This window comes from Pinus tabuliformis, chromosome 5_2 (genome assembly GCF_031772625.1).
Source record: "Pinus tabuliformis cultivar Carrire ecotype Pingquan chromosome 5_2, CPIR1, whole genome shotgun sequence".
Classification (NCBI taxonomy): Eukaryota; Viridiplantae; Streptophyta; class Pinopsida; order Pinales; family Pinaceae; genus Pinus; species Pinus tabuliformis.
Window position 1 is genome coordinate 215,173,042 of NC_142306.1, and position 15,854 is coordinate 215,188,895.

The following is a 15,854-nucleotide window of genomic DNA, read 5'->3' on the forward strand; positions in this document are numbered from 1 at the left end:
TTTTCCTTAGCTAAATCATTTAGAATGCTAATTAGATTGTTAAATTATTGGTTTTCCCTATCTTCCATGGCTGCCTCATCCTTTTCAAACCATACTTCTCCCTCTCCTTATTCTTATGGAACCTCTTTTTCCTCTTCTTCCTCCCAAGTAGGTTGGGTTCTCTACACTTGAATCTCCTCCTATAGGTGATAAGTTGATGGTCTTCATTACTCATCAAATTACTTAACTACACAAATGTCAAATACAATGCTTAGATACCATTGTAAGATAACCCCCCAGGAATATCTAAAAAATCCCTCTAAAATTTCCAAGTTTGGTTGTGTTTTGTCACTGAGGTATTTCGTTAATTAGTTTGCATGTACATGCAATTTTAATGTTTTAATTCCAAATAGAGATGCACTTTTCCCAAAAGAGATTGATAAAGACTTCAAACCAACAACATGTAATTTATATTTCACTTAGAAAATATACAATCCATGGAAGAAGCTTGTAACAATAATGTAATTCCAAGTTTATAATCTAATATGAACTTTACAAAGAAATAAAATGAAGAACATGGGTATGTTCCAACAATATGATGTCATTGATTTCTTCCAGCAGCTTGAATAAAGACAAATCAACACACTCAACCCTATTCAAACAGCAACTCGGCCCCTACACTAGGAAAACAATTGGACCCCTTCACTAAAGTACTCAACCTTAACAAAATGAATGTACATCATAGTCAACTTTACCAACAAGGTAGTGACACTTATGGCCCTCTATAGTAGGTGTAAACTCGACCTCTTTGATATCAAAACTCAACCTCCTTTAAGATAATGGACTCAACCCCATTAATAGTGAATCCCTTCATCAACTTGACCAACAAGTAGAGATGAACTCGTCCCTTCTTTATTTTTTGAAATAGGCACACACAAAGATGAGACTTGGCCCCTTTAAAATGGTAGAACTCGACCCCCATAGAACAGTCATCTGGACCTATTACCCTAACAAACAAATGTCACTTGGCCCTCCAATATTGTTTAGAAACTCAACCCCTTAAATACTATGAACTGAACTTATATGTGACATGTAGAATATCCAATATCATATTATAAAATCAATTAATAACACCTTTAAAACTAACTCAATTCCTACCTCTTCCTTTTTCTCCATCACAATGAAACCCAATGTCGAAATCTTAATGATTCCACTCCAATACTAGCTAGGGTGTATAGTTTCAACATTGAAACTAACAACCAAAATGACTGTTTCCAAAAACCCTACTCTTTTTTGTAAGAGATTTCCAAAATTCTTTTTTTTCAAGTGAGTGAATGCAAAAATGAAGAGAGACTCGTCATTTCCCCTTTTTATAACTCACTTAACTCTTTTTCCACCCCTTTATTTTAATAAAGTCACTTTAGTGGGTTTTCTCACTTTATAATTTAAAAAGTGACTTTTTTTTAGCCTTGGACCCTTGTCCTTTTTTCCTCATTTTAGTTTTCATAAGGTTTCCTCCTTGGCAAACTGTGTTTCGTTGATTAATTTTCTCATCCTAGCCTATGATAACTTAATTAGGCTAGTGAAACCACCCCATTATGTCTCCTAAGGAGATGAGGACATTACATTATCAATAACACATGCCAAAAGTCCATAACTCACTTCATATGACACTTATTCATATGATATACATATTTTTTAAATTAATAAATTTAATTCCATAACTCATTTCATATGACACTTGTTTATATGATATTTTTTTAACTAATCAATTTAATTAAAATAGAAAAAATGGAAAACTACTATGGAGACAATTCTCAACCTTTGATTTGTGCATATTGCTAAGAATATTTTAGGAGATGTAATCTCTACCATCCATCTAATAATAATTATTGACAACTAAATTAAAATTATGAAGACCATATTTGAAAATATACATGTCAATAGGCATGTCTATGTTGGAATAGGGATTCTAGGATTTTAATTTAATTATCAATAATTATTAGGTGGATGATAGGGATTTTATTTAGTAGTAGTCACAAATCAAAGGTTGATATTTATCTCCAAAGTAGTTTGCCCATTTTTACTTTTTAATTAAATTGATTAATTAGAAAAAATATCATATGAACAAGCTTCATATGAAATGAGGTATGGTGGAATTGTAACAAAGCCTATTTATAGATTAAGAATCTTCATGATAAATTTGGGGTGAATCTCCATTGTTAAGAATATTGGTTTTTTAAATGAATAATATAAAATTTTATATTAATTATATTTAATAATAATAATATTTTTTATGATTTTAGAAATGTGAGATGTATTGTGAAATAAGAGTTTTGAGGCTATCGAGATACACCAACCATTTAATTTTAATTTATATAGATTCCCCAATTTTACTACTAATATTCTCAACTCGTAAATAGACGTTACAATACCATGGTTCAATACCACGGTTTATCAATACTGCATGCCCAAAAAACCATAATTCATTCCATATGACACTTGTTGTTCTAACTTTTTTTAAATAATTAATTTAATTAAAAGAGAAGAAATGACATAACTACTTTTGAGACAAATGTCAAATTTTATGTGTGAATATTATTAAGAATATTTTAAAATATTGAGTGGATGTTAAATCCATACCATGCACCTAATAAACATTAATGATTAAATTAAAATTTGTAAGTCCTATTTCAAAATAAACACATATCACTATATATATATATATATATATATATATATATATAATTGATGTGACATCCCTAGCTAATTCCCTCTTAGTGTAAATATAATCTTTATTTTGCTAATTAAAATCACTGAGAAATTGGGACATATATTCTAGAGTTTGGGGAAGGAGATTTGCTTGAGGAGACCTAGTTGATATTAATGATCAATTATGTCCTTTAATGAAATGATTGCATAATAAATTCAACTGGAAAAGGAATGGTTGAGAACCATACTAATTCTCTAGAAAAAAATATATGCAGAGAGAAAATTAAAATTTAACGAAGTTTACTTGTGTTGGAAAACTGATAGGGAGATGAAGAGGGTATGGCCATGCAACCAGAAGAAATGACTACAACATTTAACAAGAGAAAAGCCATGACTCTGCAATGGAACAAGAAAGCATTGAAAAGGAGAAGAATCCATGACTCTATGCATACGAAAGAGGAAAGATTGGAATTATAAGGCATGAGAAGATAATTATTCAAGGGATCCTTCTTTTATAGAGGGCGATTCATTAGATACAAGAAAAAAATAATTCTAACAGAGAGAGTCCACTTTGTAACAACACAATTGATGAAACCACAACATGTGGATTGTGAGTTGAGTAAAAAAAGAATTTAGAGAGTTATGGCTTACCTTGAGGCTAATGAACCCACTAAGCAACTTATAGATTGATGAACCTACTAGCTAGGAGGTAGATACATTTGAGTACTTGAGAGGCTGATGAACCACCAGTTGTAGCCATAGTTTGGGAACAATGGTGCTTGCACTCTCTAATGAACTACCTAGATGGATGATCTCCACACTCTAATGGTATCTTGTTCGTTGATGAAATTTCCCCAAATTTGAAAGAAATCTCATCTTGGTATTGAGTTGTAAGTCCTTATGATATTAAGAAATTAATAATTAAGATTGACTTAGGCAACAATCTCTATGATATAACCACTAGGAGATGTTGCAGATCCTAAGGAAATGGATTCTTATCTCTTGTATTTGACTTTTGATTAGTTAGGGGGTAAAGAATATTTGGCCTCTAGAGACCCTGTTTCAGTTGTGGTGTTGATTTTACTTCTAAGCACTCCTTCTCAAGCTCTGGAATCAGGCTCGGGGTGACTACTGCAAGAAAGGTTTGGCTTTTGTGTGTTTAATGATAGGTGGAGAGTTGAAGCCACAATCTTGGTTTCCAATCCCACTTCATCAGATAAGTGTTTATTTAAGCCTCCATATTTTGAATATCATGCATATGTTTAATGTGCTCGTTGATTTCTCATGTTAGTGTTGAGGAGTTCTAATTTTGGTGTGAATGAAAATCTCTAAATGTTGTGCAATGTACGAGGAATTGAAGGTTCATGAAGGGTTGATATATTAATGATTGTTTATTCTTAATTGAATCGAATGTTGCATACTGGTCACTATGAGGTTAAATTTCTCATAACATCAATAAGAATCATGATTTCTCATATTAATAGGTGTGGATGGTCCCTTAAATCCTTCCTAAAGGAATGGACTGATACATATCCATCTCAATGACAGCCTAAAAGGTGTGAATATGGGAGATGGGCATGTCTTTGTTAGTTAAATGATGGCATGGTTGAAAGGATTTAGTTATTAAGCCTTAAATTCTAAATTATAAGCTCAAACGAGATAGTGTAGTGTATATATATATATATATATATATATATATATATATATATATATATATATATATATATATATATATATATATATATATATATATATATATATATATATAGTGGCCATGGTCGAGTCTTGAGAATCTCAGGAGAGATATCAATGAAGGAGATTGAAAAATATTATATATACATATTCATGTGTGTGCACGAGGGTAGAACCTTAGCACCTTAGAGGAAATGGCTTAAACCCTTTTCAACCCTATAATTAGGTGCGGTGACCAAGTCCTTAATCAAGAGGAATCTAGGCAGTTGAGGGTTGAGCATTGTATAACTTGTGGATGGACCCCAAAGGTTTGGTAACCCGGAGACTTTGAAGGGAGATTAGGCAAATCCCACTGGGATTTATTTACCAGGACAATGCGGCATAGTGGGACTATTTGCCTAGCATTAAGTGTAACCCAATAAAGGATCCCCTTAAATATTTTGTAATGCAATATATGTGTTTAACTAAGGAATGAAGGGTCTGGTGAGATCTTGTCCATCCTAGCAAGCGTCATGGCTAGGAGTGATGTTGAAACACTTAATAAGTTGGGTGAAGGTTGACGTTAGCGTGACGTGGTGACATGAGGAAGGACATGTCACCTTAGTGATAAAGTTTGGTCACATCACCCTGATGTTTATTCCTCAACGGTATCATATGGTTCCAGGTATAAAAGTCATAAGATTTTATTGCCGAGAGAACATGGCATGGTAGCGATAAAGTTGGGTCACATCACCCTGATGTTTATTCCTCAATGGTATCATATGGTGTTGGGTATAAAAGTCCTAGGGTTTTATTGCCGGGAGGACATGGCATGGTGGGCTAGTGTTTATGCCATGAACAGAGGCCTAGTCACCCCAGCAGTTTTAATGCATTGCAAAGGGAAAAGGATAGGACGATGTGGTAAGGTGGAGCTCGAGTGCACAATAATAACCAGAAATGAGACGACACGTGGAAGAGGGAACCAAAAAAGGGTCACGTAACCTCAATGCCTCTACCCCAACATCTTTGTTAGAGTTGGGTGCAATCTCGTCGGGAATTTATTCTAGGTTATGTAGCCAAAAGGGACCCACACCACATACTTTGGATATATATATATATATATATATATGTATATGTATGTATATATATGTCTATACATATATATACATACATATACATATATATATATATATGTATATATATATATATATATATATATATATATATATATATATATATATATATATATATATATATATATATATATATATATATATATATACATAAAAAAAAAAATATATATATATATATATATATGTGTGTGTGTGTGTGTGTGTGTGTGTGTGTGTACCGGCCCCAAGGGTTAGCTCAATCGGTCAAGTCGGGGCCTTGCCAAATGGGAGGTCACAGGGTCAATTCCCGAAAGCTCTTGGGTATATGTATATATGTGTGTGTGTGTGTGTGTATACTAGCCCCAAGGGTTAGCTCAATCGGTCAAGTCGGGGCCTCGCCAAATGGGAGGTCACAGGGTCAATTCCCGAAAGCTCTTAGGGTTAGGTCTTGCAGTAGGCCGAGGGGCATCAGCCCAGATTTTTCCAGTGGACGTAGCGCCACCCATTGACCGAAGGTGTCCATGAACCAAGCGCAAAAAAAAATATTTATGTGTGTCTATATATATATATATATATAGATATACGGGAGGACATGGCATGGTAGCGATAAAGTTGGGTCACATCACCCTGATGTTTATTCCTCGATGGTATCATATGGTGTTGGGTATAAAAGTCCTAGGATTTTATTGCCAAGAGGACATGGCATGGTGGGCTAGTGTTTATGCCATGAATAGAGGCCAAGTCACCCTAGCAGTTTTAATGTATTGCAAAGGGAAAAGGATAGGATGATGTGGTAAGGTGGAGCTCGAGTGCACAATAATAACCAGAAATGAGACAACACGTGGAAGAGGGAACCACAAAAGGGCCACATAACCTTGATGCCTCTACCCCCAACATCTTTGTTAGAGTTGGGTGCAATCTTGTCGGGAATTTATTCCTGGGTTATGTAGCCATAAAGGGACCCACACCACATACTTTGGATATATATATATACCAGCCCCAAGGGTTAGCTCAATTGGTCAAGTCAAAGCCTCGCCAGATGGGAGGTCACAGGGTCAATTCCCGAAATCTCTTGGGGTTATGTCTTGCAGTAGGCCGAGGGGCGTCAACCCAAATTTTTCCAGTGGATGTAGCACCACCCATTGATCGAAGGTGTCTGTGAACCAAGCGCCAAAAAAAATAAAATTTATGTATGTATATATATATATATATATATATATATATATATATATATATATATATATATATATATATATATATATATATATATATATATATATATATATATATATATATATATATATATATATATATATCGAACTTATAAACCATGTAAAGGGGATGATATGGTACTAGGTGTGAATGGGTTGAAAACTGATATAATGTGATCTAACATGATTATGTCGGAAGCTACCAGGTAGACTATAACATGGATGCCCATGTAGGCACCACACATATGGTAGGCCAAGGTGACATGGAACTATCTAATCAACCATCTCTTTTCATCTGGGATTCAAATTGAGGAAAATTTTATATCATTTAAATGGTCTCCATAAGACAAACACAACGATGTCATCCACCTTACGTTCCGAGGAAGTTATAGAAAAAATAGAGCACATTTTCATAACTAGAGTTTGGAGGTCATGTCATTAGAGTAACTATCTCCTTCTACATTTAGTAGGGGCTAGGGATAGTAGGGGGTGTATTACAAAGTTGTATCAAAGACTTCCAGATTCAAAACTTGGATTGGATGGCCTCTATCGCAAAATTAATAGAGCAATGGTTCAACACTAGGCCTTTGGAAATCAAGTGAGGGCTTAAAGCCTTATGATAATAATTAGAAACCTCACTGTTGTGTGAATTGATTATATGTATCCTTTGGTGTGTTTTCATGTGATATCTGTATGTAGCATAGTACTAATGATTTGGCATTATTTCATTGAGATTAATTTGCTAACTTGAAATGACTTGTTTCAACTAGCCTCATACCAGTAGCCTCCAAGAAAAGTCAAGGTGATAATCTACATGGTACAATTATGCATGCTTAAAAGTAACAATTATGTGTGTGTATGACAACACATGAAGGTCAAAAACTGTGTGAAGAACAAAGGATGGTATAGTATAGAACTAAAGGAACAAGGAATGAATAGCATAATGGTACAATATAATTTTGACCTATCATAGCATGGGCATGAAGAAAGATGAGTTGAAAACGAGAAGGGGAAAATTCTCCCGACCTAATTGATATCGCGAGGAGCTTAAGGGAAAAAATAAGAAGTTTTAAGGCTAACAATGAAAGGTTTTTCACCGAACAGGAAAAACAAGAAGAAGTGAATGCAGTCATATTGTAGAACCTGTTAGACTTATAGAGCCAAAAGTGACATGAGTTGGGAGCTAGCCATACAAGTAGGCAAATTTCCATAGAACAAGAATAAAATAATAATGGAGAAGATGATAGCATATCTAAGAAAAGACATGGGTTGTCAAGTGAGAACATCATAAGATGGGTTAGTCAATTAGATACCATAGAACAAAGGAAAAGCCACCAGAAAAAACCAAGTAATGTTCATGGGAAACATCATCATCCACATCATGATAAGGGAAAGGGAAAGGAGTATCTAACAAGAGAATTTAAGAAGGCCAAACCTCCTACATTTATGGTCATGAAAAGAAAGAAAAATATGTTGAAGCATGGTTACTTGGGATTAAAAACTTTGTCAGAGTTCATGACTACTGTCAGAATACGAAAGAAAAAGTGGCTACCTTCAACTTGAACAGAAAAATCTAACATCTGGTGGGAATACTTAAAGAATTTAAAAATCATAATAGAAGAATAAATTTCATGGGGTTAGTTCGAGGTACATTTCAAGAGAAAATATCTATACAAAATGTATTATGATAGTGAAGCTAAGGAGTTATATGATCTGAGAATGGGGCTGATGTCTGATGAAGAGTATATTACTAAATTCCTAGAGGTACCATAGTATGTTTCTTACCATAAGGAGGAAAAGAAAAATTTTCAAAGAGTCATCAGTGGGCTACCACAATCCCTCAAAGACATAATCAAATTCAATGAGCCATGAGCATTGGAAGATGCAATTCAAAAATTTAATCGCTATTATGAATAATCAAAACACAAACCAAAATTCAAGGGTGATTGGAAGGCAAAAGGTGGTCTAAGGTACAAAGGAAAATGACATAAGAAGGAGTGGAGGTTGCAAGCTATGAATAAAAGAGAAGGCACAACTTCAATGAACCAAGGATAAACCCAACAAATATTTAATTCTATGAACATAGGTCAAATTAGCCAGCCCGTGAGAGAAGAGACCAATAATTTTGGTAGAAGGCTACATAAATGTTGAACTTGTGGGGAAAATCACCTAATGAAGGATTTCCCATAGCATAAAAAGGATGGAATCAAAGTTTTAGAATATTCGGGAGGCTGATTTTTTTAGGAAGTGGCCTAGAGCATATGTAGGATCTACACAGTGTTGGATAATAAATAGGTCAATCATCAGACATACATAATTGAGATGGAAGGCAAGATTTGTGAATGAACTATCTCTATTTTAATTGATCTAGGATATAACTATAGCTATGTTAGCCCATAAGTCATGGAGAAGTTCCTACTAACCAAGATATCACATGAGGAATCATGGCCAATCCAATTGGCCAGAGGAGCAAAGAAAAGAGTGAAGCATTGGGTGAGAGTGTTCCCATTGTATCTAAATGGCATGCCTATTGTTTCCAATTTAAACACATTACCCCTAGAGTGTACAACACACTATTGGGAATGGAATAGTTGTATATGCATCACACCAAGGTAGATTGCTTTAAGAAAGTCATAGAATTATTAAATGAGTTCGGGGAGAGAAGAATATTGAAAGGGAAATTAAAACCCGAATATGTGAGGTTAATTACAACTATACAAGCCAAAATAAGTCTTAGGAAGGGTGTACCTTATTTACTGTTCAAATTGACTACATCACTAAAGTTAAAAGTAGTGTTGAAGGTGATGGCCAAGAGATTTTAATGAAGCATCCCATTTTAAACCAATTTCAAGATGTATTTCTTGAAAAAGTTCCGAGGGTGCCTCCTCATAGAGAAGTGGATTTCCCCATTGAATTAATACCAAGGGTTTCCCACATCCAAGGTTCCATATAAAATTATTACTTCAGAACTAATCAAGCTAAATTTATAACTCAAATAAATTTTGGACAAAGGATACATAAGGCTAGGTGTGTCTCCATGGGGAGCATTGATCTTATTTGTGAAGAAGAAAGATGGAACTCTTAGGTTATGCATTGATTATAGGAAGTTGAATAAGGAAACCATTAATAACAGATACCCCCTACCACAGATCGATGACTTATTTGATCAACTCAGGGGAGAAACAATCTTCTCCTAGATTGATTTAAGATATGGATACCATCAAGTGTACATTAAATATGAAGACATCCATAAGAAAACATTCTAGACCAGGTATGGGAATGACGAGTTTGTGTTAGTGCCCTATGGGATTACTAATGTACCTAAACTTTTATGCATCTTATGAAGAGTGTGTTGCACCCTTACTTGGACAAATTCATAGTATTTTTTGTTGATGACATTTTAGTCTATTCAAAGATCAAGGAGGAGCATCAAGAGTATCTAGTTGACGTACTACAACTATTAAGAGAGAATAAGCTTTATGAAAATCTTAGCAAATGTGACTTCTTCTTGTCACAAATACATTATTTGGGACACATTCTCTCGAAGCAGAGAGTATTTTTTGATCTGGAGAAGATCAAGGAAATCATGGAATGGCTAGTATCAAAGAACATGAATGAGATTAGATCCTTTATAGGATTCTAAGGTTACTAAAGAAAATTCATTAATAACTTCTCCAAGATTGGTTATACGATCAATTCCTTGCAAAAGAAAGGGAAGAAGTTTGAATGGACAACTGATTGTGTTGCAAACTTTGATCAACTTAAGCAATTTCTCATCGATGCACCAGTGCTAAGAATAGTTGACCTAGGCAAGGATTTCATTTGCACAGATGTATGCAAATAGGGATTTAGTGCAGTCTTGAGCTAGAAAGGCCAAGTTGTTTTTTTATGAATCATGGAAGTTAAATGAGCATGATAAAAACTATGTAACCCGTGATCTATAGTTGGTTTCCATTGTTCATGCATTAAAAATGTGGAGGTATTATCTCCTTGGTAGGAGATTCACTTTAATGACTGGTCATGGAGGGCTAAATTATTTGTTTGACCAACCTAAATCAAATGTTAGGCAATTGATATGGCTGGCCACATTTAGTGAGTTTGATTTTGAAATCACGTCAATAAAGGGCAATGAAAACTGAGTTACTTACGCACTCAACAGGAGAGTGAAAATGTGTGATGTAGTGGTAAGTTTTTGTGGAAATAACCTTGAAAAAAGAATTAAAAATGTAGGACATTGTGATGAAAAATATCAATAAATAAAGGAAAAACTACAACAAGAGTTTGAAGGTGATAAGTACAAGGAATATTGTCTCTCAGAAAATGGATTAATTAGATTCAAGCATGGAATCTATGAACCAAAAGATGACGACTTGAAGAAACTCATATTAAAAGAATTCCATGCAAATTCATATTCTAGTCACTTATGTTACCAAAAAAATCTATCATCCCTCAAGAAATTTTATTATTGGCCTAATTTGAAAAGAAAAAAAGGGTAGTTGATTCTATTTTCAAATGCATAGAATGCCAACAAGTGAAAGTCGAATGCAAGCACCCAACTTGTCTATTATATTCTATTCTCATTATGGAATGGAAATGGGAGGTGATTTACATGGAATTTATTATAGGGCTTCCAAGGAAATCCAAACAACATTATGCAATCATGGTCCTGGTTGATAAGCCGAGCAAGGTGGCTCACTTTGTGGTGGTTAAATATACCAATTCAACTAATGATGTGGCTCAAGTGTTCATAAAGGAAGTCGTAATATTGCATGGAGTCCCAAGAAGATAATATCATATAGAGATTCCAAGTTCACTTCAAAGTTTTGGAAGGAATTATGTGCATACTTGGGGAAAAAAGTAGTATCTAGTACAAATTACCATCCACAAATTGATGGGTATCAAGAATCACTAAAATGAGCCCATTTGAAGCATTATATGGGAGGATTTGTAACACTCCTATCAATTGGAGTGATTGAGTGAATAGGGTCCTCATTAGGCATGATATGTTGAATAAATGGAGAAAGATATGGAAACTATTAGAAGGAATTTAAAGGTGGCACAAGAAAGATAAAAGTGCTATGCAGATTAGCATAGGAAACATAAAGAGTTCAAAGTTGGAGAACATGCATTCTTACAAGTTAGACCCAATAAAATCTCCCCAAAATTGGGTCATATGCCAAGATGTTACTAAGGTTTTGTGGGACATTTGAAGTGCTTAAAAGAATAAGGCCAATGGACTATAGGCCAACCTTGCCTCCATCAATAAAAGTCCATGATGTTTTCCACGTTTCTTTGCTTAAAATATACATGTTAGATAATAATCATGTGATTGACTAGTTTGTGCTATAGGTGGAACTAGAGGGAGAGTTCCAACAAGAACCTCTGTGCATCCTAGACCAAAGACAACTCACGCTCCAAAATCAAGTAATACAACAAATCAAGGTGTAATGGAAGAACTTTGGGCCCGAGGAAACCACATGGGAAATGGTTGACCAAATGTGGGCAACATATCATTTCTTGTTTGTTGAATAAAGCAAATTTAAATAAATTGTAAATAACTTGTACAAAGTTGTGTATATAAAGCTCCAAATAAAGTTTGTGCTTGCCTCTTGGCCTGTTGTGTTTTTTGTTTAGTTATAAAACACAAAGGATGGTGTTCCTCCAAGGTGGAGGGGTTTGTGACATCCCTGACAAATTCCCTCTTACTGTAAATATTATCTATATTTTTTCAAATTAAAATCACTAAGAAATTGGAACACAAATTCCAAAGTTTGGGGAAGTATATTTTCTTAAGGAGGCCTAGTTGATATTAATGACCAATTGTGTGATTTAATGAATTGTTTGCATAAAAAATTCAACTGGAAAAGGAATGGTTGAGGACCATACTAATTATTTGGAAAAAAAATATATGTAGAGAGAGAATCAAAATTTAATGGAGTCTATTTGCATTGGCCTATTTACATGTGAGATGAAGAGGGTATTTCCATGCAACCAAAAGTGGCAACTATAATATTTAATGGTAGAAAAGCCAAGAATTTGTGCATATGAAAGAGGCAAGCATCAAAAAGGAGAAGAAGCCATGACTCTACACATATTGAAGAGGAAGCATCGAGATTGGAAGGCACAAGAAGAGAATTATTTAAGGGGTCCTTCTTTTAGAGAGGGAATTTCTTCGAAGACAAGAAGAAAATTTCATTCTGAGAGAGATAGTTCACTCTGTAGCAGCGCAACTGATGAAACCACTATGTGTGACTTTTTGGATGAAGCAAAAAATGATTTATAGATTAGTGGCTTACCTTGTGGCTGATGAACCCACTATGAGTGGCTTACTCAAGGGCTGATGAATCCACTGGGAAGCTTGCAGATTGATGAATCTACTGTTAGCCTCTCTCACAAAACAATAATAAAACCAAAAATAAATAAATTAATTAAATATTCCAAGTTAGGAATTTGTGCCTAACTCTTGGGTTGTTCCTCTAAGATAGGAGTTAGTTTAGGTAACTCCTATATTGGTGTGTGTCTGGTGAGAAATTATCTCAACCAAAGGAGAAATTATCTCAACCAAAAGTGTCTAAGATAGCATGCACTATCTTGAGAACACTATCTCTCATCTATTTATTTGTAACACTATATTCAATTATTTTTAAATGAATGAGAATGAGAGAGAGAATACTCAGCCTTTTTCCGCCCATATTTATGTGTCTGGTTATTATGTGTGCTTTATATATTTGTGCTTTTCAGTATGTGGTATCAGAGCTGTGGTGAAATTAGGTCGGGTGCTCAATTTTGTTGAGTGAGCCTTTGTCAGTATTGTGGAGCGTTGTGATAAAGTGCTGGAGCAAAGGTCCCATTTCTGTGAACATTGAATGGGAACCAGCATCACACGACCCTGCAGACTGGTGCAACAGCTGAAGAGTATAGGACATGGGCCACATTTCTTCTCCAATGAATGAGACATCACAGATTGTATAAAGCCGAATTTATTAATTCTTGAAGCTGGCTGAGTTCATTATCAGCTAAAGCAGTTCCCATTGCTGATCGTGGGTCATTTCTCAAACTGGAAAATTTCTGTGCACAAAAAGACAGTGAATTTCCTTGTAGAATTTTGTGGCACGATTTTGTGCTAAATTTCACTGTTTGAGGTAACTAACTATCTGTGGCGACTACTTGGTATTTCAGAGAGCACGCAGTCTCTTCTGAGATTTGCTAGGTTTCAATCGCAGTGAAAGAGCGAAAAATCCTTGAAGTTGTTATCAAACAAATCTTTTATGTTATGCCGAGCAACAATCTCTACAAGATTTGATAATTTTAAGTATATGCTAATCGTGGCCGTGGCTGAAAGATTCATGAGCGAAGAATCTGTTACCTTCAGTGAACCTATCATAAGGAAGTCCACCAGCGGCCATGAGTAAAACCATGATGTTTATTCTTCTTGCTTTGAGGTATGAGCTAGTTTTCACTATTTTATGATATGAATTAAACCAAGATATCGACAAAGATGGACCTGTAATATTATTGTGATTAAGTAGTTGGATACCTTCAAGCTATAAATATAAGATGCAATGGTTGCATAGTTGTTATTTACACCTGGTATGTTACTGTATTTTATGTTAACGTTGGGACAACAATTTTCTTCCTGAATCCGTGGTTGATGGAAATGGTCTGCTCGGACATTTGAGGGTCGTTTTGTATTGGGTGGTTCAAAAGATATTTGAAATAGTTGCAGAAGGTTTTAAAATAGTCAATGTTAAGGTAATAATTTGTTTGGAATTTGGATATTTGGAGCAGTAAATCCTGATTTGAATTAAGTGCTGGAATTTTGGGAAACCCAAAGAGTTGTTTTGGATTAACGAATTGGGCATTGAAACAATCACTGCCAAATAATCCGGGTTTTGAGATTTTCACTCCTAAAACAGTTTTTTTTTGAATTAATGAACTTAGTGTTGAGGCAACTTGCCTTGATATCTGTTGGGTTTTAAGATTTTGAGATACCCAAATAGATTGCCTTAGCAGAACTAAAGAAGCCACCTTCAGGTTTACGGAGTTTGTTATGTGGGACGAATGAGGTTCTGACAATGCCAGAACGTGATGGTTGGGGTTGCTTCTAAAAAATGTAGTAACTATGGCGGGGCAGTTCCTCTCTTTGACTGCTTCTAGTGATGAAGTGAATGGAAGTCTCATAATTTGATTGTTTCGAAGCTTTATTAGGCATGAAAATGTCCCTCTTTGGGATTGAAGGTCCCCAGCAGCAGAGTGAAACTTGACTAGTTCAGCGATTTGTGGGTCGATGCAGGTGTTGTCTAACTTATATATGATTTTTCAAGCAAGGTCTCTGTCTACTTTCTGAAAAATATATAGATGTCTTTGAACATTTTGAAGTGTTTAAAGCTTATGTGGAAAAGCGGCCAAGAAGACCGTTGAAACTTGATAAGAGTGGTATGTAATATTAAGGGCATATTTTTTTTTTGGAGTGATAAGTAAATTTTTTTAGATAAAAGTCAATCATATACTCCAAAGTAATATTTTATTTTGAGAGAGATTTTGAGAGATTGAGTCAGTGCAGACAATTTTGAAGACAAGTTGCTTCAAGCATTTGTGAGCTTGACATTCTCATTGCTTGAGAAATTGAAGATTATGTAATCCAAAGTTTAATAAAGAAATCATTTTTTGTGTTTATTGCATCCTAGATCCGCCCGAAATTGAATAAGGGGATCTTAGGTACACGAAGAGTGTGTTGATGATGGTGCATGCTTCATGTTGTTGCATTTTTATTTGTGTCTAGTTTTGACACATAAATGATCTCATTTAACACACATAAAGTTCAATGCAAGCAAGCACAACACCTATAACGAAATAGCTGCAAGGAAGGACAATTACGCTCAACACATGCATTTGCGTCACTACAACAAATAATCAAAGTTTTCAACATCGGCATTCTACCTCAACAAACAATTTCACTCAATAAAATCAAGTTCATGAATCTGCAAACTCTGGCATTTCAAAGCAAAGTCTACATCACTACAATCAAGTTAAGGAATCTGTATCCTTCAACGTTTCAGAGCACAGTCTACATCAACATTATTGAACTTGTAATCAAACTCAAATTACATTGAATTGTAAGGGTGCATTCTCGGTTGAAACCGACACCCAAGTCTTGAATTGAGTCAAA